This window comes from Narcine bancroftii, chromosome 4 (assembly GCF_036971445.1).
Source record: "Narcine bancroftii isolate sNarBan1 chromosome 4, sNarBan1.hap1, whole genome shotgun sequence".
NCBI lineage: Eukaryota > Metazoa > Chordata > Chondrichthyes > Torpediniformes > Narcinidae > Narcine > Narcine bancroftii.
The window spans coordinates 120,997,241-121,023,945 of NC_091472.1; the positions used below are offsets into that span (position 1 = coordinate 120,997,241).

General features: G+C 40.8%; 1 protein-coding gene across 1 annotated transcript in view; it reads right to left on the reverse strand.

The window, feature by feature from the left end:
* The window catches only part of ydjc (YdjC chitooligosaccharide deacetylase homolog), a 43,689-nt gene extending 18,578 nt beyond the window's left edge, over positions 1 to 25,111 (reverse strand). The window contains exon 1 of the mRNA XM_069932653.1: positions 24,721 to 25,111. The gene's annotated coding sequence lies outside the window, so the exon portion shown is untranslated. The remainder of the gene's footprint in view (positions 1 to 24,720) is intronic.
* Positions 25,112 to 26,705: the final 1,594 nt, after the last annotated feature.

Sequence of the window (26,705 nt, forward strand, 5' to 3'; positions counted from 1 at the left end):
AATAGTAATTACAACTTGTGGGCTCATAAAACTTGGCTAGCTGTAAAATAGCAGTTTGTTGAGCATGAGAATGTACCCTCTACCTAATTAGGAAGCATCCTTCAAGAGTGAAAATAAAGCCTTGGCCTGCAAGAGTGAAAATAAAGCCTTGGCTAATATTTAGTTCGGATTTATTGTCAGACTCCATACATGATATCACATACAACCCTGAGATTCTTTTTCTGTGGGCGAGGCAGAATTATCACTGATTGGTAGTGCAAACAAAAACCAAAAAACTGTCTTCAATGTACATAAGTTAATAAAAAAAAAGTAAACAAACTGTGCAAAACAGAGACAAAATAGAGCAATAAAGTGCACGAGTCAGAGTCCTTAAAGGAGGCCCTGATTGAGTTTGTTGTTGAGGTGTCTGATGGTGGAGGGGTAGCAGCTGTTCCTGAACCCGGTGGTGCAACTTTTGTGACACTTTGTACCTCTTTCCCGATGGTGACAGGGAGAACAAAGCATGTGCTGGGGGGTATGGATCCTCAATGATTGCTGCCGCTCTCCGATGGCAGAGTTCCCCGTAGATGTTCTCGATGACGGGGGAAAGTTTTGCCTGTGACGTCCTGGGCTGTGGCCACCACCTTTTGCAGGGCTTTATGCTCAGGTGTATTGCTGTCCCCATACCAGATTGTGATGCACACTTTCCACCACATCTCTGTGGTGTTTGGAAGATTCAGGTTTGGTGGGTTCACAGAGAGGAGTCTGGACACAAGTGTTACAATCACAGGTAATTTTAATTAACACACAGAAGACAAACAGGGAAAAATGTTAAACGATACTCAATATCTATATTACTAAACAATTTCTATATTACTACATTGGACCCAGGTTGGCTGCCTATCTTCTACACACTCACAGACAGGGATTTCAACAGACACTCCCGATACCTGTACCTCAGGGCATGGGTCAGTAATATACAATTACCAACACACTAACAAGATAGGAACTTAAACACTCACTCTCAGTTCCCTGTACCAATGGGAGGGGGTGGCTCTCTGAAAACACTGATCTATTGCAGTACGATGGCTCAACTTAAAGTGTAGTGGACAGCATACAAGTGACACTTCCAGTGATGTCCACAGTAGCGACCTGGCGTGAAGCGATGTCCGTGGCTTGGACCACGACGCAGAGAGCAAGAATATGCCATGCACTGATGTTATATATGATTCTGACCTGAAAGCCTAGCCAATAATGACCCTAGGTAATTTTTAAGGAGCCAAGGGCAAGGTATGCACTAATGGGTGGCCGGAGTTCAACCTTGATTGTCAGGTAATATGACTTCCAATTAAGTTTCAGACAGGGAGGGCATGTGACTACCCATAAATCCACAATATTCCAGACAGGCAGGGAGGCCACGTGTTTCTCTACAAAGCACATACCAACATCTGTGGAAAATTGCCAGGGTTTCCAATGTCATACCAAACCTCTACAAACTCCTAAGGAAGTGGAGGCGTTGGCGTGCTTTCTTCATGATGCCATTAGTGTGCTGGGTCTAGGAAAGATCCTCCAAGATAGTGACTCCCAACAACTTATCATCCTCCACACTTTTGATTTCCCCAATGATCACTGGATTGTACATGTCTGGTTTTCCTTTCATTATGGGCTCAGAGGATCCCTAAACCCATCAGCAATAGAAATTCTCCAAGACAAATGGTTACTTAAACAAAAGTTGCTTTTAATTGTTTTTAAACATGAAAACAGGATCAAATTTTAACCCCCTTCTAATTCTAAACACGTGTAATATGTGTATAAGTTCAGGAAAGTTCTTTGATTCACAGTCCAATCTCACTTCTCACTCCTCCAAGTCCACTGGTATCAGTCAATTCTTAGACTGTGCACAGAATTCAACATTAATGAATTTCACCAGGCTTTGGTGCTTGAAAGGTAAATGGTTACTGCTCAGGAAGGTTCTTGACGGTTTTCAGAGAGAGACTCTTTGCTCATTGGACACCCACACAACTGATTCCTTCTGAACAGTGTTTTGCCCAAGAAACTTGTCCTATCAGGGTTTTCCAGATAATAACCTCTTTCTTTCATGTCACCACAGAGTTCCTTTTTGTTTCCCTTATTTCAAGTGAAACATTATGCAGCCAGCTATCTCCTGTTCTATGGACCACAAGGGCTTTGACCAGGCTGAACTACGAACTCACAACCGGTCTTCAAAATGGAGGTTTTCCACAAGTTTGCCAGCTTGTCATAAAACAATAATTCAGTACTCCACAGCATGTCCTTATAGGAATTCTTCAAAGTTTTTGCAAAGCCACTCGGGGCCTGCACTGTCTGGCTTGAGGAAAGCTCTGGTGCAGGGTATTTAAATGAGATCTGTTTTGAAGTGTTTGTTTGTGACCTACACTAAAAAGCCTGCCATAATTTAACAATTAATCTCCTTTAAAACATAGCTAAATACTATATAAAATATAACATAATCCATCACACTTAATTCATTAAAATTCACTTAATTAAACTGACTTTAATATATAATATGTAAACAAACATGTTATAACAACGTAACCCAATGTTGAATGTATATATTTATGCAATGATCAATTTTAACAACTTGACAAACAATCTGCTATCACATTATTTGTACCTCTGATATGATTAATTTGCAGATTATATTCTTGCAATATTAAACTCCAATTTAACAATCTTTTGTTTTTATTCTTCATTTTATTCAAAAGCACCAGAGGATCATGAGAGGTACCGAGATATACATCAAAATTCTGCAGAGCAACTATTATCGACAATAGTTCCTTCTCAACAGTGGAATAGTTCCTTTGATGAACATTTAATTTTTTCTGAAAAGTAGGGAACTGGATGGTCAATTTCATTATGTTTTTGTAATAAAACTGCACCTGCTGCTCCCTCACTGGCATCCACTGGTAAAGAAAATGGTTTGTCAAAATCAGGATATTTTAAACACAGGGCAATGGCATAGCATCTCCTTTAAAATTTCTAAAGCTGTCTGACAAACCTTAGTCCGCACAAATTTCTTCCCTTTCTTCAAAAGATGGGTTAAAGGAAGAGCAACTTCAGCAAAATTTCCTATAATATCCTGCCATTCCTAAAAATCTTCTCACTGCTTTCTTGACATTGGGAATAGGAAATTCAGAAATTGTATTCACCTTAACTTGAATAGGTGCAACTTTACCATGAGCAACTACCTGACCCAAGTAAGTCACAGCAGCATATCCAAATTCACTTTTTGCTAAATTAACAGTTAAGTTTGCTTTGCATAATCTTGCAAACAATTTGTCCAGTTCCTTCAAATGTTCTTCTCATGTGTTACAAAAGCCGAAACATTCTTTCCTCTCTCAGTTAGAGGCACACAACAGTAACCCTTCAACAAATCCACCTTAGTAAGAAATTTAACTTTCCCAATTTTATCAACACAGTCATCTATTCTCAGAGTAGGATAAGCATCTGTTTTAGTTACTGAATTAACCATCCTGTAATCTGTACAGAACCTAACAGTTCCATCTGGTTTTGGTACTAAAACACAAGGAGAACTCCAATCTGAGTTTGAAGGTCTAAAATATCATTTTTCAACATGTATTCCACCTCCTGATCCAGGATTTTACTTCTCTGAATGTTTATTCTATACAGGTGGTGTTTTATGGGACTTGCTTCTCCTACATCATGATAAATCACTGATGTCCTTTTTGGCACATTAGGAAACAAATTTGTATATTTCAAAATTAATTCTTTCAACTGCATCTGTTCTACTGCATCTGGCTCAAATTTTCCTCCAGATTTTTCCCAAAATTGATGAGTTAGACGGGTGCACAGGAACCATGGTTTCTTTAAGGTTACCTCACAAGATTCTGTTTCCTTAATCTTATGATCCATAACTTCCTCAATCCTGTCAACAACTGACACCTCTGATACAGGGGGTTCTCCACTACCTTTTTCTTCTAAAAAAGGATTCATGAACAATACCCCTATATCCTCAAACCATTTCTTTAATCGCCTGTTCACTTACTGCTTTGTCCCTCAAGTCAATAAGATCTGTATCTGTCCTGTTGCTGAACTAACTCTTTCCTTGACAAGAGAAATCCTTATTCTCACAATTAACCTGCTCTTTCAAGACTATTTCAGAAGCACTGGGCAAGTCTCTATCAACTGGATCTTCCTCAAGCTCTCATAATTTTCTTAGTCAAAGACCTTGTTACAGCACATCCAGGATCTATCTCACAATCCTCCTTAAGATCATCCTTACTAGGCTGATTTGTTAATCTCAAAACTCACCCAACTTTATCTTCTGCTAAATCATTCCCTTATGAAAATGAGACTCCCTGCATGGGTAACTACAACAGGCCCTTTATTTCTGAATTCAACACTATGTTGTGAAGAGATATCAGTTCTACCTCACTTCCAACACCTTTAATCAAAATCGTCTCCCCTGTGTCAGTCTTTTGATCAAGAGTTAAAACATTTTCCAACAGTGACTGAGCAGCTCCAGTATCTCTAAGAATTTTAACTGGAACTGGTGATTCTCCCTCCTTTACTGAAACCAAGCCCTCTGACACACACTCTTACCAGATTTACAACATCTGGCCTCCTTAACTTCAACTGTCTGAATACATGCTTCTGGTAAAACCTCCTTTTCTCATCTCTTTTTCAACACTAAACAATTCACAATAACATGATCAGGTTTCTTACAAAAATGACATTCAAATCCAGAAGTTCTGTCCTTTCCCACCTTACCTTCATCTTTTCTCTTAACATTCTCCCCAGACTTAATTTCAGGCTTACAAATCTGTTCCACATTAGCCCTCTAAAAAGGCTCACTATTCTGAAATCTATTTTTGTGAATCAGGGCATATTCATCCTCTAACCTTGGTGTTTGCTGCCACATCCCCACATCTCTCATATCCAGGTATAATTTAATCTCATTTGGAACACACCTTTTAATTTTCTCAATTAATATCAATTCTCTCAATCTGTCACAATCATTATTTATTCCTTTTGAAGTGCATCAACTGTCAAAACGTATAGATTTTCCCAGAGCAAAATCCATACAAGATTGGTTCCATGTTTTCACCAAACTCCTAAATTTTTGCCTATATGCTTGCGGAATCAACTCATAAGCTTTCAATACTGCTTGTTTAACAGTATCATAATTTGCCAAATGCTCTGTACTCAAACTAGAGTATGCAATTTGTGCTTTTCCCTTTATTACACTAAGGAGCATAAGAGGTCATTGTTCTTTTGGCCATCTTGAGCTCTCAGAAACCTTTTCAAAAAGCTGAAAATATGTATCTATATCTCCTTCCTCAAAAGAAGGAACTAGATTTACCTTTCTACTAGCCAAAAACCTCTCTCCAGGAGTTACAGCCTCAATTCTCTTACCTCCCTCCATCTCAATTTTTAACTTCTCTAATTGAAACCATCTGTCCCTTTCAATCTGTTCCAAGTCAGATTTTCTTTGTCTTTCATCATCCTCCATTTTTCATCTTCCACTAACTTGTATTTCCTCTGCCCATTTACTCCACTCTGTTTTTCAGCTTCTTTATTTTTCAGCTTCCTCTGCCTCGTATTGTTGGCTCTGCATCTCAAAGTTCCGTTTCTTTCTTCCAACACCTTCCATTTTTCTCTTTCATCTTCCACCCTCAGTTTCCCCAACTCCAATTGCAATTCAAAAGATCTATCCTCCAGAAAATTTTCTCTAAGTCTTCCTCAACAAATTTTCCCTCACCTATATATTTCACTATAATCCTCTGTATTTGTGTTTTCCTCATTCAATGCTGGACTTCAGTAAGCTTTAATGCCTTAGTTCCTGAACCATCAGTTCCTCTTTTCGCTTGCTCTACAGCTCCGCAGGTGATGGGCGTGACAAAAATGTACCAACATACATTGCTGCTGTTTTCCACACACATAAACTTTAAATTAGCTTGGAAAAAAACAATCAACTATAAATCACAAAAACTCCAAAAGTTTAAGATGCAAAATTCCAATTTTCAATCCAAAAAGACAACCCCCCCCAAATGTTATGGGTCCAGAGGACCCCCAAACCCAGCAGCAATAGAAATTCACCAAGACAAATGGTGACTTATGCAAAAGTTGTTTTAATTGTCTTTAAACATGAAAACAGGATCACACTTTAACTTACTTAACCTAACTTAACCCCTTTCTAATTCTAAGCACATATGTATGTAATGTGTATACAAGTTCAGAAAAGTTCTTTGATTTACAGTCCAATCTCACTTCTCACTCCTCCAAGTCCACTGGTATCAGGCAATTCTTAGACTGTGCACAGAATTCAACATTAATGAATTTCACCAGGCTTTGGTGCTTGAAAGGTAAATGGTTACCGCTCAGGAAGGTTCTTGACGGTTTTCAGAGAGAGAGACTGGTTGCTCATTGGACACACACTTGAGTGTCTTGCTGAAGAAACTTGCTCCATCAGGGTTTTCCAGTGATAACCTCTTTCTTTCAGGTCCACCACAGAGTTCCTTTTTGTTTCCCTTATTTCAAGTGAAACATTATGCAGCCAGCCAACTCCTGTTCTATAGACCACAAGGGCTTAGACGAGGCTGAACTAAGAACTCACAACCCGTCTTCAAAATATATATTAATGATCTGGAGGATGGGGTGGTAAATTGGATTAGTAAATAAGCAGATGATACTAAATTGGGGAAAATTGTGGATGATGAAGAGGGTTTTCAAATATTGCAGAGGGATTTAAACTGCTTAGAGGAGTGGGCAGAAAGATGGCAGATGGAGTTAATGCTGATAAGTGTGAGGTGCTTCATTTTGGAAAGAATAATCAAAGCAAGACATATGTGGTAAATGGGAGGACATTGAAGAATGCAGTGGAGCAGAAAGATCTAGGAATAACGGTGCTTTGTTTCCTGAAGATAGGAGTGCATGTGGATAGGGTGATGAAGAAGGCCTTTAGTATGCTTGCCTATATAAATCAGTGCATAGAATATAGGAGTTGGGAAGTAATGATGAAACTGTACAAAGCATGGTGAGGCCAAATTTAGAGTACTGTGTACAGTTCTGGTTACTGATTTATAGGAAGGATATTAACAAGATAGAGAAAGTGCAGAGAAGATTTACAAAAATGTTGCTTTCGTTTCAGCATCTGGAATACAAGGAAAGATTGAGCAAATTAAGTCTTTATTCCTTGGAACGTAGAAGGCTGAGAGGGTATTTGATAGAGATGTTTAAGATAATGAGAGGGATAGATAGAGTTGATGTGGAAAGGCTTTTCCCATTGAGAGTAGGAGAGATGGATACAAGAGGTCATAGGTTGAGAGTTGACGGGCAAAGGTTTAGGAGTAACATAAGGGGGAACTTCTTTACTCAGAGAGTGGTTATTGTGTGGAATGGGCTTCCGGGAAAGGTGGTGGAGGCAGGGTCAATTTTGTCATTTAAGAAAGAGTTGGATAAGTATATGGATGGATTGGGGGGGGGGGGGGTTGGAGGGATACGAGCAGAGTGCTGGTAAGTGGGATTAGAGGAGGGTACTTGGATCAGTGTGGACAGAAGGGTCAAATTGGCCTGTTTCCATGCTGTAATTGCTATATGGTTATATGAAATGGGGTTTTCCACAAGCTTGCCAGCTTGTCATGTTCCAGTTCCAGCTGTTGCTACTGAACTGTAGAACTGTACAGAGAAAACCCACATGATCTTCTTAGAACAGCAAACTGCACTCAGACTATTGCGCTGGACTTAATCTTCTGAGTTCATTCATCTGTTGCTTTCCAAAGCAATAATGCATAACTCCACAGCATGTCCAATTAACACCTACTTGTGAAATCTCTATAGGCATTCTGCAAAGTTTTTGTAAAGGTACTCGGAGCGTGGACTATCTGGCTTGAGCTGAACTCTGGCATTTTAAATGAGATCTGTTTTGAAGTGTTTGTTTGTGACCTACATTAAAAAAAAACCTGCCATGGTTTATCTTCTTTTAAAACATGTCCATATACAATAAAAAAACGTAATCCGTCACACTTTCTGGAAGTCAACAATCAGCTCCTTGGTTCTTGTGACATTGAGTGAGGTTGTTGTTGTTGCACCATTCAGCCAAGTTTTCAGTCTCCCTCCTGTATGCTGATTCATTGCCCCTTTTTATACAACCCTCTACTGTGGTATCGTCAGCGAATTTGTAGATGGTGGTGTTGTCATAATGGAGCCACAGTCATAGGTGTATAGCGAGTAGAGCAGGGGATGAGGATTACAGCCCTGTGGTACTTCAGTACTGGTGGAGACTGTAGAGGAGATGTTCTTGCCAATCTTCACAGATTTTGGTCTGGTTAGGTGTATCAATCACTTTTATGCAAGGGTTCCTTAAATTTACCAAGCAATTTCCAATACTTGGAAAACAAGTAGTAAGGCTTCAAAAGTGTAAAAACTACAATAGTCTACATAATTGAATTAAAAAGAGACATTCAATACAAAAAATAGAGAATATAAATATCAACAGTTGTTCTGTGCAAAAAAAAAAACTATAGTGTAGGTAGATTATCCTTTTGTGGTGTCGGAGCAGTCCACCATTAGAATAATAAGGGAAGGCCTGATAGCTGTTGGAAAGGATCTAGAATTTTTGAATCTAGAAGTGCTCGTCTTCAACTTCTCCCTGAAAGTAGCAGCAAGAGAGGTTTTGACCTGAGTGACGTTGACTGTATTTTTGAAGCAGCGCTTCAAATAGATGCCTTCAATGGTTGGAAGGTCAGAGCACATGATGTTTGCTACCTTCTGCATTCCTGAGCACTCAAGTCACCAAATCAGGCTGTGATGCAACTCATCTCTGTAAAGGTTTGCTGATGAATAGCTTCCTGACTGGTGTTTATTGCAAACCTTTGTTATCATCTTTCGTGCAAGGAACAATATTTTTCTAGTCATTATGTTTCCCCCCCCCCCCCCCCCCAAAGGTACACATCCAATGGTTAAGTAAAACAATGTCAATTAGGTTTCTGAAATCTTGGCAAGTCATTTATACTATTTACATGACAGACTTCTCAAATATTGTAGTGATAATCTAGTCAAGAGTTTACTTTCCTATCAGAAGCCATAATCTGCAATCCTTTACTCTCTCCATGTCACCTCCCAGCCTTTGTCATTACCTTGACCTTCCTTCCCTCACACCTGGTTCCACCTGCCCATCAACCTCTCTCTCCACCCGGATCTATCTATAGTTTGCCAATTCCTGCCTCACCCCTCCCCTGTTTATATTAACACCTACCTCTTACACTCAGTTCTGATGCAGGGCCTCAACCCAATACTTCAACAGTGAAACTGATATTTATCTATCCTGTTTAAATCTATTGCCTCTTTTATTTCCCCCTTTCATGTGGCATTTTAATTTATTCTCATTGCTTATTTGTGTATTTCGGGATAGTCACAGTAAACAAGATACAGGAATTGCTAGATCCAGATACTAGTCTGGTATCTTCCAAATGCTGATCACTATTTCCATTCCCCCCTTTCTTGTCCCTCCGTGTGGTAAATCTATGCTGAGCTGTCAGTCTTCCACTTGCCTAGCCCTGCTTTACTGACATTGGCCGTGTATTATCTCTACCTTTAAAGAGATTCCCCTTGGGTATAACTGTGTATGCACCCATTGTCTCATTATTGTACCATTAGTTTCTGCTAATAAAAGCCATGATTATTGATTGACTATGTCGCCTTTGTCTACTTCTTTAACTGACACTTCACTCTGAAGTTCAAATTTATTGTCAAGAGTACATACATGACATTACAAACAACCCCGAGATTCTTTTTCCAGCGGGCCAGACAGAATTTTTAGCATAGTCCAGAGAAGTTACAGCCAATGCAGTTACTTTTATGATGTTGGGAATGTTGCACAATCAGGTTTCCGTGATCTGATCTCGATAATACTGATGCTGAGAGACGGTTAAATATTACCTGGACTAGAAGAATGTGGAGGGTTCAGGTACAAACATAACTATGGGTTCTCAATCAGCACCTTTAAAGTATGTTTAATATACCCTCTGGAAGCAGTCAACTCTATATTCCTGAGCACCCTCCCTGGCCAGGAGACTGAAGCGAACACCTCAATATTTAGGTCAAAGAATAAAATTAACTTTCAATAAAGCAGCTGATGTACCATTTGGGAGGTGGAGCAGGGATTTTGGACCCTCAAGTCTGCTCTAACATTGAAGAACAAAGCAGACTCATAAAATATATGTTTAAATTCTGCTTCCTCAGTCCTTTAAGAGAATTCCAATAACTAAGAAAAACCCTAAAAAAAAATTCCACCTCATCTAACATAGTTGATTTTTTTTTGGAAAAAAAAGTAGAGGTTTTTGGTTCTAGATTCCCAGAAAAGAGGAAACATCATCCCCACGCTCTTTTTCAACCCATTATGGTCTTGCTTCAAACCACTTTCCTCTCATTCCAGCAGATACAAGCCTAGTACTTCACCATTCATCAAATATCAAGACCAGTTATGTACCCATTACTCCGGATGTGCTTTCCTAATGTAACCAAAGCAGAAATTCTCAACTTTCTTATTCAAATTCCCAAGAAATAAACAATAAAACTCTTTCCTAATTATTTACTGTACTCAAGAATTCTACACCACAACACCCAGGTTCCTCTGCATCTCATCCTTCTCTTATGATAATTTCCTACCAAAAAGGATAATTTCACATTTTTCTCACACTACATTTAGTTGATGAGATCCCGCAATATACAGAAGTGCTGGAGAAATTCAGCAGGTCATGAAGCAGAAACAGCCCTCCATGGACAAAGATATTGGTTTCCTTTATTTGTTCCTGTGCTCCATAGTTTTTAATTTGTAATCAAACAATTTTCATGTAATTAAAGTGCACATTCCAGATTTTATTCAAGGTTATTTCTATACATTTCGGTTTGACCACGTAGAAATGACTGCACTTTTTATACATAGACCCCTCACTTCAGGGCACCATAATGTTTGGGACATTTGGCTTCACGGGTGTTTCTGAGTACTCCAGTATGTTTAATTGCTTTATTGGTGCAGGTATAAGAGAGCTAGGCTTGCTTCTAAGCTTTTTATCACTTTCAGAGTCTATAGTTGCCATTTTTCAGCACGAGGCCCAGAGTCGTGCCCATGAAAGTCAAAGAAGCCACTATGAAGATGAAAATACATTAACAAAACAGTAAGGGACATCACCCAAACCTTAGGATGACCAAAATCAATAGTTTGGAACATCATTAAGAAGAAAGAGTGTACTGGTGAGCTCAGTGATCACAAAGGGACTGGTAGACCTAGGACGACCTCCACAGCTGATGACAGAAGAATTCTCATCATAATGAAGAAAAATCCCCAATCGTATGTCCAACAGATCAGAAATGTTCTTCAGGAGGCAGGTGTGGATGTGTCAATGACTTCTGTCCGCAGAAGGCATAATGAACAGAAATGTGAAAGTTACACTGCAAGTTGCAAACCATGGCAAAGGTGGTTTGCTTTGGATTTTGGGCCTCCACACTTTGCTCTTGCCATCAATCTAATTCAGGTTAATCTTGGTCTCACCTGTCCACATGTCCTTTTTCCAGAATTCTGCAGGCTCTTTTAAATCCTTCGTGGCAAACTGTAATCTGGCCAGCCTTTCTGTGGCTAACTAGTGGTTTGCATCTTGCAGGGCAAACTCTGTATTTCTGCCCATGAAGTCTTCTGAGGACAGTAGTCATTGATACATCCACACATACCCTGCTGAAGAATGCTTCCCAACTGTTGGACATATGTTTGGGGATGGTTCTTCAATATGATGAGAATTCTTGTCATCAGCTGTGGAGATCTTTCTTCTTAATGATGTTGCAAACTGTTGATTTTGGTCATCCTGAGGTTTGGGCGATGTCTCTTCCTGGTTTATTCTTGTTTATTAGCCTCATAGTGACTTCTTTGACTTTCATTGGCACAACTCTGATTCTCATGCTGAAAAATGGCAACTACAGACTCCAAAAGTGATCAAAAGCTTAGAAGCAAGCCTAGTTCTCTTATACCTGTACCAATGAAGCAAGAAAATATACCTGAGTACACACAAACACCTGTGAAGCCAAATTTCCCAAACATTATGGTGTCCTGAAAAGAGGGATGTATAAAAAGTGCTGTAATTTCTACATGGTCAAAACAAAATATGTATAAATGACCCTGAATAAAATTGGGAATGTGCACTTTAATTACATGCAAATTATTTGATTATACATTTAAAACTGTGGAGCAGAGGGGCAAGTAAGGGGAAAAAAGTGTCTTTGTCCCCAGTATTATGGAGGGCAATGGATCTTCATGGATGATGCAATTGCTGATTAGTTACAAAATGAATTCTAAGTTATGTAGAAACATCTTATCTGCTCACGTTTGAGCAAATGCCTCCAAAATTATTGGATAGAGCTTCATCCTGCAGCAGGACAATAATCTCAAACACACTGCTAAAGCAACAAAGGAGTTTTTCCAAAGCTTAAAAACTGGAAAATTCTTGGATGGCCAAGTCAGCTGCCCGATTTAAATCCAAATGAGCATGGCTTCCATATGCTGAAGAGAAAACTGAAGGGGACAAGCCCCTGAAACAAGTAGGAAATGAAGATGGCTGCAGTCAAGGCCTGGCAGAGCATCATCAGAGAAGATCCTCAGCACCTGGTCATATCTATGAATCACAGACTTCAAGCAGTCTTCAAGAATGCAAGGGATATGCAACAAAGTACAAAACATGGCTACTTTATATCATTGCTATGTCCCAAACATTATGGTGGCCTGAAATGAGGGGATTAGTATTTGGACAAACCAAAATGTATACAAATAAGCAGGAATAAAATGTGGAATGTGCTGTTTAATCACATCTGAATTGTTTGATTGCAAATTTAAAACTATGGAGCACAGGGGAAAATTAAGGAGAAAAAAAAGTGTCTTTGTCACAAACATTATGGAGGGTACTGTTCAGGATCCGAGCCCTTCTTCACGAATGTCACATTCCCAACAAAGGGCTCAGGCCTGAAACGTCGACTGCCTTTTGCTTCCTCTGGATGCTGCCCGACTTCCTGAGATTCTCCAGCATTTCTGTGTTCTGCACTAGACCCTAGCATCTGCAGATTTTATTGTTTAATTTTATCAGATCCTTTTCCTCTTCATAACTCAGTTTGTGATTCTGCAACCATATTTTTGAAGCCTTCACCCACATCACTCAGATAAATGGCAAAAAACTGAAACACCATAATCGATGGTTCGGGTAGATCACTCATTACATCTTTCTAGTCAGAAAACACCAAATCATGTTTACTCAATTTCCTAATCTTGGGCCAATCTTTGCCCATCCAATATATTATCCTCTATTCTGTGACGCTGTTTACATCCGGTACCGCACGGATGGCAGTCTCTTCAATCTGAGGCGCCTGCAAGCTCACACCAAGACACAAGAGAAACTTGTCCGTGAACTACTCTTTGCAGATGATGCCGCTTTAGTTGCCCATTCAGAGCCAGCTCTTCAGCGCTTGACGTCCTGCTTTGCGGAAACTGCCAAAATGTTTGGCCTGGAAGTCAGCCTGAAGAAAACTGAGGTCCTCCATCAGCCAGCTCCCCACCATGACTACCAGCCCCCCCACATCTCCATCGGGCACACAAAACTCAAAACGGTCAACCAGTTTACCTATCTCGGCTGCACCATTTCATCAGATGCAAGGATCGACAATGAGATAGACAACAGACTCGCCAAGGCAAATAGCGCCTTTGGAAGACTACACAAAAGAGTCTGGAAAAACAACCAACTGAAAAACCTCACAAAGATAAGCGTATACAGAGCCGTTGTCATACCCACACTCCTGTTCGGCTCCGAATCATGGGTCCTCTACCGGCACCACCTACGGCTCCTAGAACGCTTCCACCAGCGTTGTCTCCGCTCCATCCTCAACATCCATTGGAGCGCTCACACCCCTAACGTCGAGGTACTCGAGATGGCAGAGGTCGACAGCATCGAGTCCACGCTGCTGAAGATCCAGCTGCGCTGGATGGGTCACGTCTCCAGAATGGAGGACCATCGCCTTCCCAAGATCGTATTATATGGCGAGCTCTCCACTGGCCACCGTGACAGAGGTGCACCAAAGAAAAGGTACAAGGACTGCCTAAAGAAATCTCTTGGTGCCTGCCACATTGACCACCGCCAGTGGGCTGATAACGCCTCAAACCGTGCATCTTGGCGCCTCACAGTTTGGCGGGCAGCAGCCTCCTTTGAAGAAGACCGCAGAGCCCACCTCACTGACAAAAGGCAAAGGAGGAAAAACCCAACACCCAACCCCAACCAACCAATTTTCCCTTGCAACCGCTGCAATCGTGTCTGCCTGTCCCGCATCGGACTGGTCAGCCACAAACGAGCCTGCAGCTGACGTGGACTTTTTACCCCCTCCATAAATCTTCGTCCGCGAAGCCAAGCCAAAGAAGAAAGATTCTGTGAACTTTTATTTTCACAATTACTTTTGAGGTGCATCTTATTAAATGTATTTTAGAAATCTATATGCATTACTTCTGCTGCCTGTCTTGATGTATGCCACACAATGTCTTGTTACGAGCCCAGAGGACCCCAAAACCCAGCAGCAATAGAAATTCACCAAGACAAATGGTTACTTAAACAAAAGTTGCTTTTAATTATCTTTAAACATGAAAACAGGATCACACTTTAACTTATCACTATTAACTTACTTAGCCTAACTTAACCCCCCTTCTAATTCTAAGCACATATGTATGTAATGTATGTGTAAGTTCAGAAAAGTTCTTTGGTTCACAGTCCAATCTCACTTCTCATTCCTTTAAGTTCGCTAGTTGCAGGCAATTCTTATGCTGTGCACAGAATTCAACATTTATAAAGTTCACCAGGCTTTGGTGGTTGAAAGGTAAATGGTGACCGCTCAGGAAGGTTCTTGTCAGTTTACAGAGAGAGAGAGAGATTAGTTGCTCGTTGGACACAAACTGATTCCTTCCAATCAGCCACTTCAGTGTCTTCCTGAAAAAACTTTCCCCATCGGGGTTTTCCAGGTGATAATTTATTTCTTTCAGGTCATCACAGAGTTCCTTTATGTTTCCCTTATTTCATATGAAACATTATACAGCCAGCCATCTCCTCTTGCATGAATCACAAGGGCTTTGACCAGGCCATCTTCCAAGTGGGCTTGGCAGCTTGTTCTGTTCCAGTCCCAGATATTTATGCTGGCTGTTACACTGTACAAGTGATCTCTGTCTCTCTCTTTCACACACACACACACACACACACACACACACACACACACACACACACACACACACACACACACACACACACACACACACACACACACACACACACACACAGCCGGTTTGACTCTCTGCTCACAAAACCACCTGACCCTCTCAGAACAGCAAGTTCTCTTCCGACATCAGTGCCTCCGACATGCTCTTTCAACAATCCATTAGTGAAGTCTCTTGAGCACTCTTCAAAAGCTCTTGCAAAGCTCTGGAGCCAATACGTCTACCATGGGGCAGAGCTCCAGTATTTTAAATAAGATCTGTTTTAAATTGCTTGTATGTAACCTACTCTACAAACCCTTCCCAATTCATCTCCCCAAAACACATCCATATATATCTATATACTCTGTCACAGTCTCTTTAAGAATAAGTTAGTCAAACATGATTTGCTTCTCACATAATCACATTTATTGCCCTACCTTGAATTGTTCTGGTGTCCTGTTGTAAAAAAAATTATAGCCTCTAACATTTTCTCCACAACAGGTGTTAAGCAGATGTCAAACAGAAAGCAGAATTTCCTGCTTTTGGACTTGTTCCCTTTTTAAAAAAGGACGTGTTTTCTATTTTCTAATGAAATGGAATATTCCCCAAATCGAGGGAATTTTCAAAAACCAAAACAAACACATCAATTGTTTTGAACAAACAGTGAGAACCTGGAGAAATTCAGGCAGCATCCATGAGGAGAAATGGTCAATATTCTGACTTAAGACTTTCTATTGAGATTAAAGTAGCAAGAGATGAAATAAAGTACATTAATGGAGGGGAGGGGGGCGGGTGGAGCTGGGGAAGGAATAGCGACAGAGTATCAGACACAAGGTAGAGAGAGATGGAAACAGATAGAGGGGGAGGGCTACACAAAGATGATCCCAATTTTAGGTAACCCCTACCTGGTTCCATTGTTTCCATCTCTTCTTTACCTACTCCTTTCTTATTTTTCTCTCTAACCCACCCCCCCCCCACTCTCTCCACCTTTCCTATACCCTATCACATCTTATCCCCTCCCCAGATTCTCTCCTACCTTGATATCACCCCTTCCTACCTTAGTTACAATAAAGGGTCCAATCTGAAATGTTGACTGACCATTTCGCCTCAGTGCCTGACTCACTGAGTGCCTCCAGCTGCTCTTTGTTTGCTCAAGAGTCCAACATCTGCGGCTGTGTTTCACATTAACCACCTTACCAGTGTCTTTGTTCTAAAACCTGGAGTGAATCCCATTAAGACCAAAAGACGTAATATAAACTAATTTGCTCAGAATAATAATCACTTTCTGAAAACTAACTATTTCAGGAATGTTCACTCCCTCAAATGACATCCTTCCTTTAGCTCCATACCACTGCTTCTACATCCTGCTTTTTTGAACATCCTTTTTAGCCTTTAACCCATTATTAATCTTCATGTCTTATGAAGCAAGGTTGATAGAGCCTGGGCTTTTCCTTTTGGCGTGACTAAGGATGAGAGGTGATTTAATAGGGGCTTAGAGAGGTGGACAGCCACCACCTTTTTTTCCTGGGGAGACCAAAGCAAATAACAAGAGGATATCTATACAGGTGGTGGAAAGTTTTGGGGAGATGTCAGAGGGAAGTTTTTTTTCCCCCACACACCGAGAGTGTTGAGTTCCTGGAATGCATTGTTGGAGATGGTAGTGGAGGCAGTTACAATGGGGACCTTCCAGACTCTTAGGCAGACTCATGCGTGAAAGAAAAATAGAGGATTACGGGTGAGAGGTAGGGAAAAATTAAATTGGTGTGGAGTAGATATACATCGGTCAGCACAACATGTGCTGTAATGTTCTACACTTCTCTACTTTTTCCTAACGTTCTACCCACAATTTCCAGGTGAAAAATCGATGACATCTTGCAACCATTGCCTACCCAATGGTTGTCAGATCAATCCTAATCCATGTCTATTTGTGTTGTCAGTGTTGCATTGACTCTCTCACTTGTGTGAAATAACCACACTGAAGGGAAAAGCAATTTAATTGAAATTTTTTTAAAAACCCCCACTGGATCCAAGACCGTTGATTTTGCCTCTTTATAACTCTGAACTTTCAAGCTTAAGTACTGATGTGATCTTCAATTTGTACTCTCTCATTCTTCCTGTTAACTGGTTTATCATTTCCCAAATTAATAGCTTATTTACAAACATATAATTCCTATGCCCATTTGTAAGTACAGAATTTTCCCATTTTCACATAGTACACATTTAACTTTCAACCTGTATAACCATATGGAAAGAAACAAGTCTGTGTTTCCATAGCCATTTTAACATCCCTTTTGGGATGATGTTGAATATTTGGAATATTCTTCTCCAAAGCATTGTGCAGATTCAAATCAATGATAGATTTAATTTTTGTTTAAATTTAGAGATACAGATCCTTCCAGCCATAAGCCAGTGCTGCCCAAATATACCAATTAACCTACAAACCCCATAGGGTTTTGGAGGGTGGGAAGAAAACAGGGCACCCAGAGGAAACCCCCACAGACATGGTGAGAATGTACAAACTCCTTACTGTGACAGGTTGTTATATTTTATATTGTACATAGATATGTTTTAAAAGAGATAAATTGTGGCAGATTTTTGTTTAGTATCGGTCACAAACACTTTACAATACTGATATAATTTAAAATGCCAGAGCTCTGTTCATGCCAGACAGTCCATGCTCAGGGTGCCTTTCCAAAAACTTTGAAGAATGCCTATAGAGAGTTCACAAGTAGGTGTTAATTGGATATGCTGTGGAGCAATGGATTATTATTTTGGAAAGCAACAGATGAAATGACTTGAAAGATTGAGTCAGGTGCTGCAGTCTGTTCTAAGAGGGTCGTGGTTTTCTCACAGAGAGAGAGAGAGAGAGAGAGAGAGAGAGAGAGAGAGATTCCATAGTTCACCAGCAGCTAGGTCTGGAACATGACACGCTTGTAAAAAAACCTCATTTTGAAGACATTGTGAGTTCTTAATTCAGCCTGGTCAAAGCCCTTGTGGTCCATACAAGAGGAGATGGCTGGCTGTATAATGTTTCATATGAAATAAGGGAAACAAAAAGGAACTCTGTGATGACCTGAAAGAAATAAATTATCACCTGGAAAACCCCGATGGGGAAAGTTTCTTCAGCAAGACACTGAAGTGGCTGATTGGAAGGAATCAGTTTGTGTCAAACGAGCAACAAATCTCTCTCTCTGAAAACTGACAAGAACCTTCCTGAGCGGTCACCATTTACCTCTCAAGCACCACTAAGCCTGGTGAACTTTATAAATGTTAAATTCGGTGCACAGTATACAAGAATTGCCTGATACCAGTGAACTTGGAGTGAGAAGTGAGATTGGACTGTAAATTAAATAACTTTTCTGAACTTATACACATATTATATACACTTGCACTTAGAATTAGAAGGGGGTCAAGTTAGGTTAACTTAAGTTAAAAGTAATAAGTTAGAGTTTGATCCTGTTTTTATGTTTAAAGAAAATTAAAAGCAACTTTTGTTTAAGTAACCATTTGTCTTGGTGAATTTCTATTGCTGCTGGGTTTTGGGTTTCTCTGGGCCCGTAACATTACAGACAGTACTGGATTCGACAGGCCAAATAGCCTATTTCTGCTGTTCATCCAATAGAGGGCAATTTGCTCCTAGGAATATTATCCTTCAATATTTGTAACAAACCCTAGGGCATAGAGCCAATAGATATTCACCACTGTCTCTTTTCCCAATCAAACACACGTACTTCACTGATGAGGTTCTTATTTATGTTGAAAGGCACAATTCCTTTCTCACCTCACCAAATTAAACACTACATATTTATAGCTGGCAATATCATTACAAATGTTGCTTCAGGGGAAAAGTTATATTCAACTAGAGTACAATGGAAATGCAAATTACAAACAGGGACTCAAGCCAAAATGTTGACCAGACTTTTGGTTCCATGGATGCTGCTTGACCCACTGAGTTCCTCCTTCAATTTGTTTAATGTTCAGAATCAATGGTGGTTGGCAAATTGCAACACAGCTGTGAATATAAATGGGACATACAAACACTTGAAAAGAGAACAGCTTGAATGCCAAAGTCATGAACAAACTGATAGAATTACAGCTTCAACTGGTAACATGAACAACTACAAAGTGCTGGAAATCAAGTCGAGTTTTAGAGCATGGAAACAAACCCTTTGATTCAACTTGTTGATGGCCACCATGTTGTCTACCTGAACCACTCCTATTTGCCTGCATTTAGCCCATAAACATTTCCTATCCGTGTTCCTGTCTAAATGACTTTTGAACGTTGTAATTGTAACTGCCTCTACCGCTTCCACTAGCAACTATTCCAAATACCAAGTTCACTGGTTGCAGGCAATTCTTATACTGTGCACAGAATTTAACATTTATAAAGTTCACCAGCTTTGGTGCTTGAAAGGTAAATGGTTACCACTCTGGGAGATTCAGTATTCAGAGAGAGATTTGTTCTTCCTTTTTAATCAGCCACTTCATTGTCTTGTGGAAGAAACTTGCCCCGTCAGGGTTTTCGAGATGATAACCTCTTTCTTTCAGGTCACCACAGAGTTCATTTCTGTTTATCTTATTCCAAGTGAAAGACCCCCCACCCCAGTCTTTTAAATCTTTCTCCTTACATCTATCATTACGAGCCCAAAGGACTCTAAAACTAGCAGCAACAGAAATTCACCAAGACAATGGATACTTAAACAAAAATGGTTTTATTTTCTTCTTCTTTGGCTTGGCTTCGCGGACGAAGATTTATGGAGGGGGTAAAAAGTCCACGTCAGCTGCAGGCTCGTTTGTGGCTGACAAGTCCGATGCGGGACATAATAAAAGGATCAATATTTAACTTATTACTATCAACTTAACTTAACCCCCTTCTAATTCTAAGAGCACATGTACGTAATGTTTATGTGTACAAGAAAGATCATTTTCACTATCCAATCATTCACTTTATGCACAGAATTAAACATTTATCATCTTCACCAGGCTCTGGTGCTTTAACTTATTACCACTCAGGAAGGTCTTTGTTAGTATCAGAGGTATATTCATTGTTTGTTGGACAAACACAAACTGATCTCCTTCAGCCACTGAAGTGTCTTACTGAAGAAATTTTCCTCCTCTTGGGTTTTTCCAAAATATAACCTCTTCTTCCAGGTTACCACAGAGAGTTCTCCTATTTCCCTTATTTCAAAAGAAACACATTAACCAGCCACAGCGTCTGCAATTGACGACAAGGATTTTGAATAGGCTGAACTAGGAACTCAAAACCCATCATGAAATGGGGTCTTTCAGCAGGTCTACAAACTTGCAGTCCTTACCACCAACTGTTGCTGAATCTCTAAGAATGAATATTTTCTCTCTATTTGCAAAATCACATGACCCTACTGTCCTATTGTCTTAGCAAAGCCAATTGGAGACATGAAGTCTGTACCTGCATGGCACTTGATATAAAGATATATATATTTTACCATAATTTTATTAACCCATTCTGTAACATTCTTCCCTACAAAGGGATTTTAGCTCGCAAGTTAAAATTCTTGTATAACTCAATTGCTAACTTTACAATCACTACAGTGTTAACAATGCACAAAATATAACATGTAACAACAACAGATTCCAATCATGAGAGTTTTCTTTTACATGATCATTTTAACATCTAGACAATCTGCTATCACATTATTTGTACCTTTAATATGAAGAATTTTCAGATTATATTCTTGCAAGATCAAACTCCAGTTTAACAATCTTTTATTTTTATTCTTCATTTTATTCAAAAACACTAGAGGATTGTGGTCAGTAAATATCATTACTGATTCATGGGTAGTATCCAGATTTACATCAAAATTCTGCAGAGTATAGAGGCAATGGTTCCTCCTCAATAGTGGAATATTTCCTTTGATGAACATTGAATTTTTTAGAAAAGTAGGCAACAAGATGGCCAATTTCATCATCATGTTTTTGTAACAGAACTGCACTAGCTGACCCCTCACTGGTATCCAGAGCTAAAAACCTCCAAAATCAGGAGGTTTTAAAACAGGTTAATGGCATAGCATCTCCTTTAAAGCTCTCTGACAAGATTTCATTCACACAAATTTCTCCCACTTCAAAAAAATTGGTTAAAGAGCAATTTCTGCAAAATTCTTGCAAAAATTCTTATAATATCCTGCCATTCCTAAAAACCTTCTTACTGCTTTCTTGCCATTGGGGATAGGAAATTCAGAAGTCGCATGCACTTTAGCTTGAATAGGTGCAACTTTGCCCTGACCAACTACCTAAGTATGTCACAGTAGCAGGTCCAAATTCACATTTAGCTAAATAAACTGTTAAGTTTACTTCAGATAATCTCGCAAACAATTTTTCCAATTCCATCAGATGTTCTTCCCATGTTTCACTTTTTGTGAACAAGGCATCAATATATGCATCTGTACATTTTAAACCTTGGATTACAGAACTTATCATCCTTTGGAACATTGTCAATGGGTAGTAGCACATTATATTTGTACAAGCCTGATGATGTTACAAATGCAGAAATATCCCTTCCTCTCTCTGTTAGTGGCACTCACCAGTAACCCTTCAACAGATCCACTTAGTAAGAAATATAGCTTTCCTAATTTTATCGATACAATCATCAATTCCAACATTTCCATCTGCTTTAGGTACCAGAACACAAGAGAATTCCAATTTGAGTTTGAAGGTCTAATGTTATCTTTTTCCAACATATATTCCACCTCCGGATCCATTATTTTACTCTTCTGAATATTTATTCGATAAGGGTGTTGTTTAATGGAACTCGCTTCTCCCACATCCACATCATGACAAATCACTCATGTCATTTTTGGCATTTCAAAAGCAACTGCTTTTGTTCTTGTGATCTAACTTTTCCAACAGATTCCTTATTCAACACTAAATAATTTGCAAGAACATGACAGGTTTCTTACAGTAATGACAGATAAATCCTGAAATTCTGTTCTTTCCAGCTATTCCCTCATCTTTTCTTTTAATATTCTCCCCAGACTTAATACTGGTCTACTCCACATTAACCTTCTGAAAATCCTTACAGGGCTGAAATATGTTTTTTGTGGGTCAGAGCATATTCATCTGCTGAACTAGCAGTTTGTTGCCATGTCCCCATCCAGGTATAATTTGATCTAATTAATTTAAATTTCCTCAATTAATATCAATGTTCTTAATTTGTTGAAATAGTTATTTATTCCTTTTGAGGTGTACCAGTGCTCAAAGCAGAGATTTTAAGTGCAAAATCCATACAAGATTGGTTCCATGCTTTCCCCAAATTCCTTAATTTTTGTCTATATGCTTCTGGAACCAACTCATAAGATTTTAATACTGCTTGTTTAACAATCTCATAATTTGCAACTTACTCTGCAGTCAAACTAGAGTATGCCAGTTGCGCTTTTCCCTTTTTAACACATAAGAGGCCATTTTTTTTTTAGGTCAATGTGAGCTCTGAGCAACCTTTTTAAAAGCTGAAAATATGTATCTATATCTCTTTCATCAAAGGAGGAACTAGATTAACCTCTCAACAAACCATAAAATTCTCTCCAGGAGTTAGAGCTTCATTTCTGCAATCTCTCTCTATCTCAAGTCTTAACTTTTCTGGTTAAAAAAAACCTCTGCCTTTCAGCTTCCTCCAACCCACATTTCCCCTTCTGTTCGGCTTCCTCCAACCCACATTTCCCCTTCTGTTCGGCTTCCTCCAACCCACATTTCCCCTTCTGTTCGGCTTCCTCCAACCCACATTTCCCCTTCTGTTCGGCTTCCTCCAACCCACATTTCCCCTTCTGTTCGGCTTCCTCCAACCCACATTTCTGCTTCTGTTCGGCTTCCTCCAACCCACATTTCCCCTTCTGTTCGGCTTCCTCCAACCCACATTTCCCCTTCTGTTCGGCTTCCTCCAACCCACATTTCCCCTTCTGTTCGGCTTCCTCCACCCCACATTTCCCCTTCTGTTCGGCTTCCTCCAACCCACATTTCCCCTTCTGTTCGGCTTCCTCCACCCCACATTTCCCCTTCTGTTCGGCTTCCTCCACCCCACATTTCCCCTTCTGTTCGGCTTCCTCCACCCCACATTTCCCCTTCTGTTCGGCTTCCTCCAACCTACATTTCCCCTTCTGTTCGGCTTCCTCCAACCCACATTTCCCCTTCTGTTCGGCTTCCTCCACCCCACATTTCCCCTTCTGTTCGGCTTCCTCCAACCCACATTTCCCCTTCTGTTCGGCTTCCGCCAACCCACATTTCCCCTTCTGTTCGGCTTCCTCCACCCCACATTTCCCCTTCTGTTCGGCTTCCTCCACCCCACATTTCCCCTTCTGTTCGGCTTCCTCCAACCCAAATTTCCCCTATTTTTCAGCTTCCTCTGCCTCATGTTACATTTTTTTCTCGTTTATTCCAGCTCCAATTTTTTCAATTGCATTTCAACAGATTTATCCTCTGAAAAATTGTCTGTCTTTCTCTTCAAATTTTCCCTCGTTTGTATAATATTTCACTATAATCCTCTGTATTTCATAAAACCCTTGACTTCTGCCAGCTTTAATTCTCTAGCAATGAACATCAGTTCTTGTTTTCTTTTTCTCTGTAGCTCTGCAAGTGATGGCTGGACAAAAATGCACTAATATCCATTGACGCTGTCTCCCCCCTCCCCCACAAGCTTTAAATTAGATTGGGGAAAAAATTGGGAAAAAAAAGGTCAGCACAACCACAGAGGCTGAAGGGCTCATGTGCTGTACATAAAGCTTGATTATGTTATAATTAGGCAGGATTAATTTTGTTCAAATAGAAGATCATAATACATTGTTCCAGGATTTAGGCAGGTCCACCATCATTCAATGTGTCATGACATCACCAGTAGAAGGTAGAACAGTCCTAACCCCAGGGATGGCTCCTTGCAAGTGTGTCCCAGTGGTCAAGGGTGAAAAGCAAAACCCCCATTCTTATCCCCAGGACACTGGGATGGCCAATTTAGTGGGTCACAAGTGTGAAGAGGGCTTTAGAGAACGTCCTCAGTGAAATTCTGGCATCTTCTTTGAGCATTCTTTCAAGTTAAATTACGTCATCCTCCGCCTTCCAAGCGAGGGGAAGAGGTGTGGAGTGGGGGCAATGGACGAGGCAAGGGGGTGGAAATGAAGTCAGGACGAGAGCAAGGCCCCGAGGGGATGGAATAAGTTATCCCATTAAATCTGGAGTTGGCAGAAGTTCTTGCAGCTCCCTCTCAGAAAACACAGAATGGAAGGAAAACCACAAAGTACAACTTTAAAACAGCCTCGTGGCCTTCTTGCGAATCTCACTTTCCACAAATTCTGAAACCTCAAAACTCTATCCATTTTTTTCTTAAAACGTGAAGACACAGAACTCTTGTGTACCAAGAAGGGGGGGGGAGGGGGATGCTCAGCTTCCTCGGCTCCGTGGCTTCGCCTGGTCTGAGCCGGCGAGACTGCCACTGGCAATCAGGGACGGGCACGTACCTGCTCGCCCTAGTGCTTCGGTCCCCTCTCCCTGAACCGCCTTCAGTTGCGGACAGCTTCTCACTCCTTCAAACAAGTTCAAGGATCGCCGCTCAGGAGGATGTTACGTCCCTGAACGTGAGTTTCGAGAAACGCCAGCAAATGCATGATAGTTATCCAGCGTCGGGTGACGGGGCAGCTTCCAGCTCACAGCTGAATCGGGACTTCCGCACATCCCACCTCGCCAAGACGAGCCCCTGTGACGCTCGCCCCCGCTTCTTGCACGCCTTCTCCGAGCTGACCAATGGTGGGCGTTTATTTGGAGGAGAGGCCCCCGGAAACCTTGCGCCGTCTGCAGAATGGCAAAGGGCGCCGTGTCAGCGGGGCGCGGATGAGCCCTGAGCCAGGTGAGCCACGTTCGTCACGACGGCTGCCTCCAAGCGGCTGAGGTAGTCGGAACGAAAGCAGCTCAGGGGAAAGCATGAATGTTCTCCACCCGACCTTTGCTCAAAAAGCAGGTGGAATAGAGTTTCTCCTCTAGGACCTCATTATCTGTTATAAATTCCATCCATTGGGTTGAAATCAGTCTTCAGCCTGAAAGGTTTCTGCTGACATCTTGAAAGTCGATCTCGAGATGAAGGGAAACAGCACAGTGCGTGCTGACCGGCTGCCTCACGGGCTGGTATGGGGGCAACAGTACCCCTCAGCGGAAAGGTAGTGGGGGCAACAGTACCCCTCAGCGGAAAGGTAGTGGGGGCAACAGTACCCCTCAGCGGAAAGGTAGTGGGGGCAACAGTACCCCTCAGCGGAAAGGTAGTGGACACAGCACATCACAGGCAAAACCCTCCCCACCGTCGAGGACATTTACAGGGAACGCCGGCGTCCGAGAGCAGCAGCAATCATCAAGGATCCACATCACACGGTCTGTCCTCCCTACTGCCATCAGGAAAGAGGTCTGGGTGCCACAAGACTCACACCACCAGGTTCAGCTACTATCCCTCCACCATCGGACTCCTCAACGACAAACTTAATCAGAGACTCACTTAAAGATTCTGACTTATTGATTTTTTAAAAATTCTCTCTCTTGCTCTTTGTTGCATTTCTTAATTTGTTTGCATTTGTACGTTGTGTACATTTTCTATTTTGCTTTACCCATAAGTGGTAATTCTGCCTGGCCCCCAGGAAAAAAGAATCTCAGGGTTGTATGTTCTCTGACATCAGCAGGTTTGGAACCAAAGAACATTATAGCACAGAAAACTGGCCTTTGGCCCTTCTAGTCTGTGTTGAACTATTATTCTGCCCAGTCTCACTGACCTGCACCCAGTCGCCATGTAACTGTCCAAATTTTTCTTAAAGGTTCAAATTGAGCCCGCATTCACCACTTCAGCTGGCAGTTCGATCTGCTCCCCCCCCCCCCCCCACCACTCTGTTTGAAGAAATTTCCCCCTCATGTTACCCCTATATTTCTCCCTTTTTATGCTTAAACCATGTCCTCTGGTTTGAAATTCACTTACCCTCAGTGGAAAAAGCCTACTTGTAACTACTCTATATATACCCAGCATAATTTTAAATACCTCTATCAAATCTCCCTTCATTCTTCTACACTCCAGGAATAAAGTCCCGACCTGTTGAACCTTTCCCTGTAACTCAGTTCCTCAAGTCGCGGCAACATCCTAGTTAATCTTCTCTGCGTTCCTTCAATACTATTGATATCCTTCCTGTCGTTAGGTAACCAAAACTGCACACAATACTTCAAAGTTGGCCTCAACAATGTCTTGTACAACTTCCAAATTCCTATACTCAGTACTTTGAGTTAAGAAGGCCAATATGCCAAAAGCTCTCAAGGAATTATGTATCTGAATTCCCAGATCCCTCTGTTCTACTGCACTCCTCAATGCCCTACCATTTATGTCCTTGTTTGGTTTGTCCTTCCTATATGCAACACCTCACACTTTTCTGAATTAAGTTCCATCTGCCAATTTGCAGCTTATTTTTTCAGCTGGTCC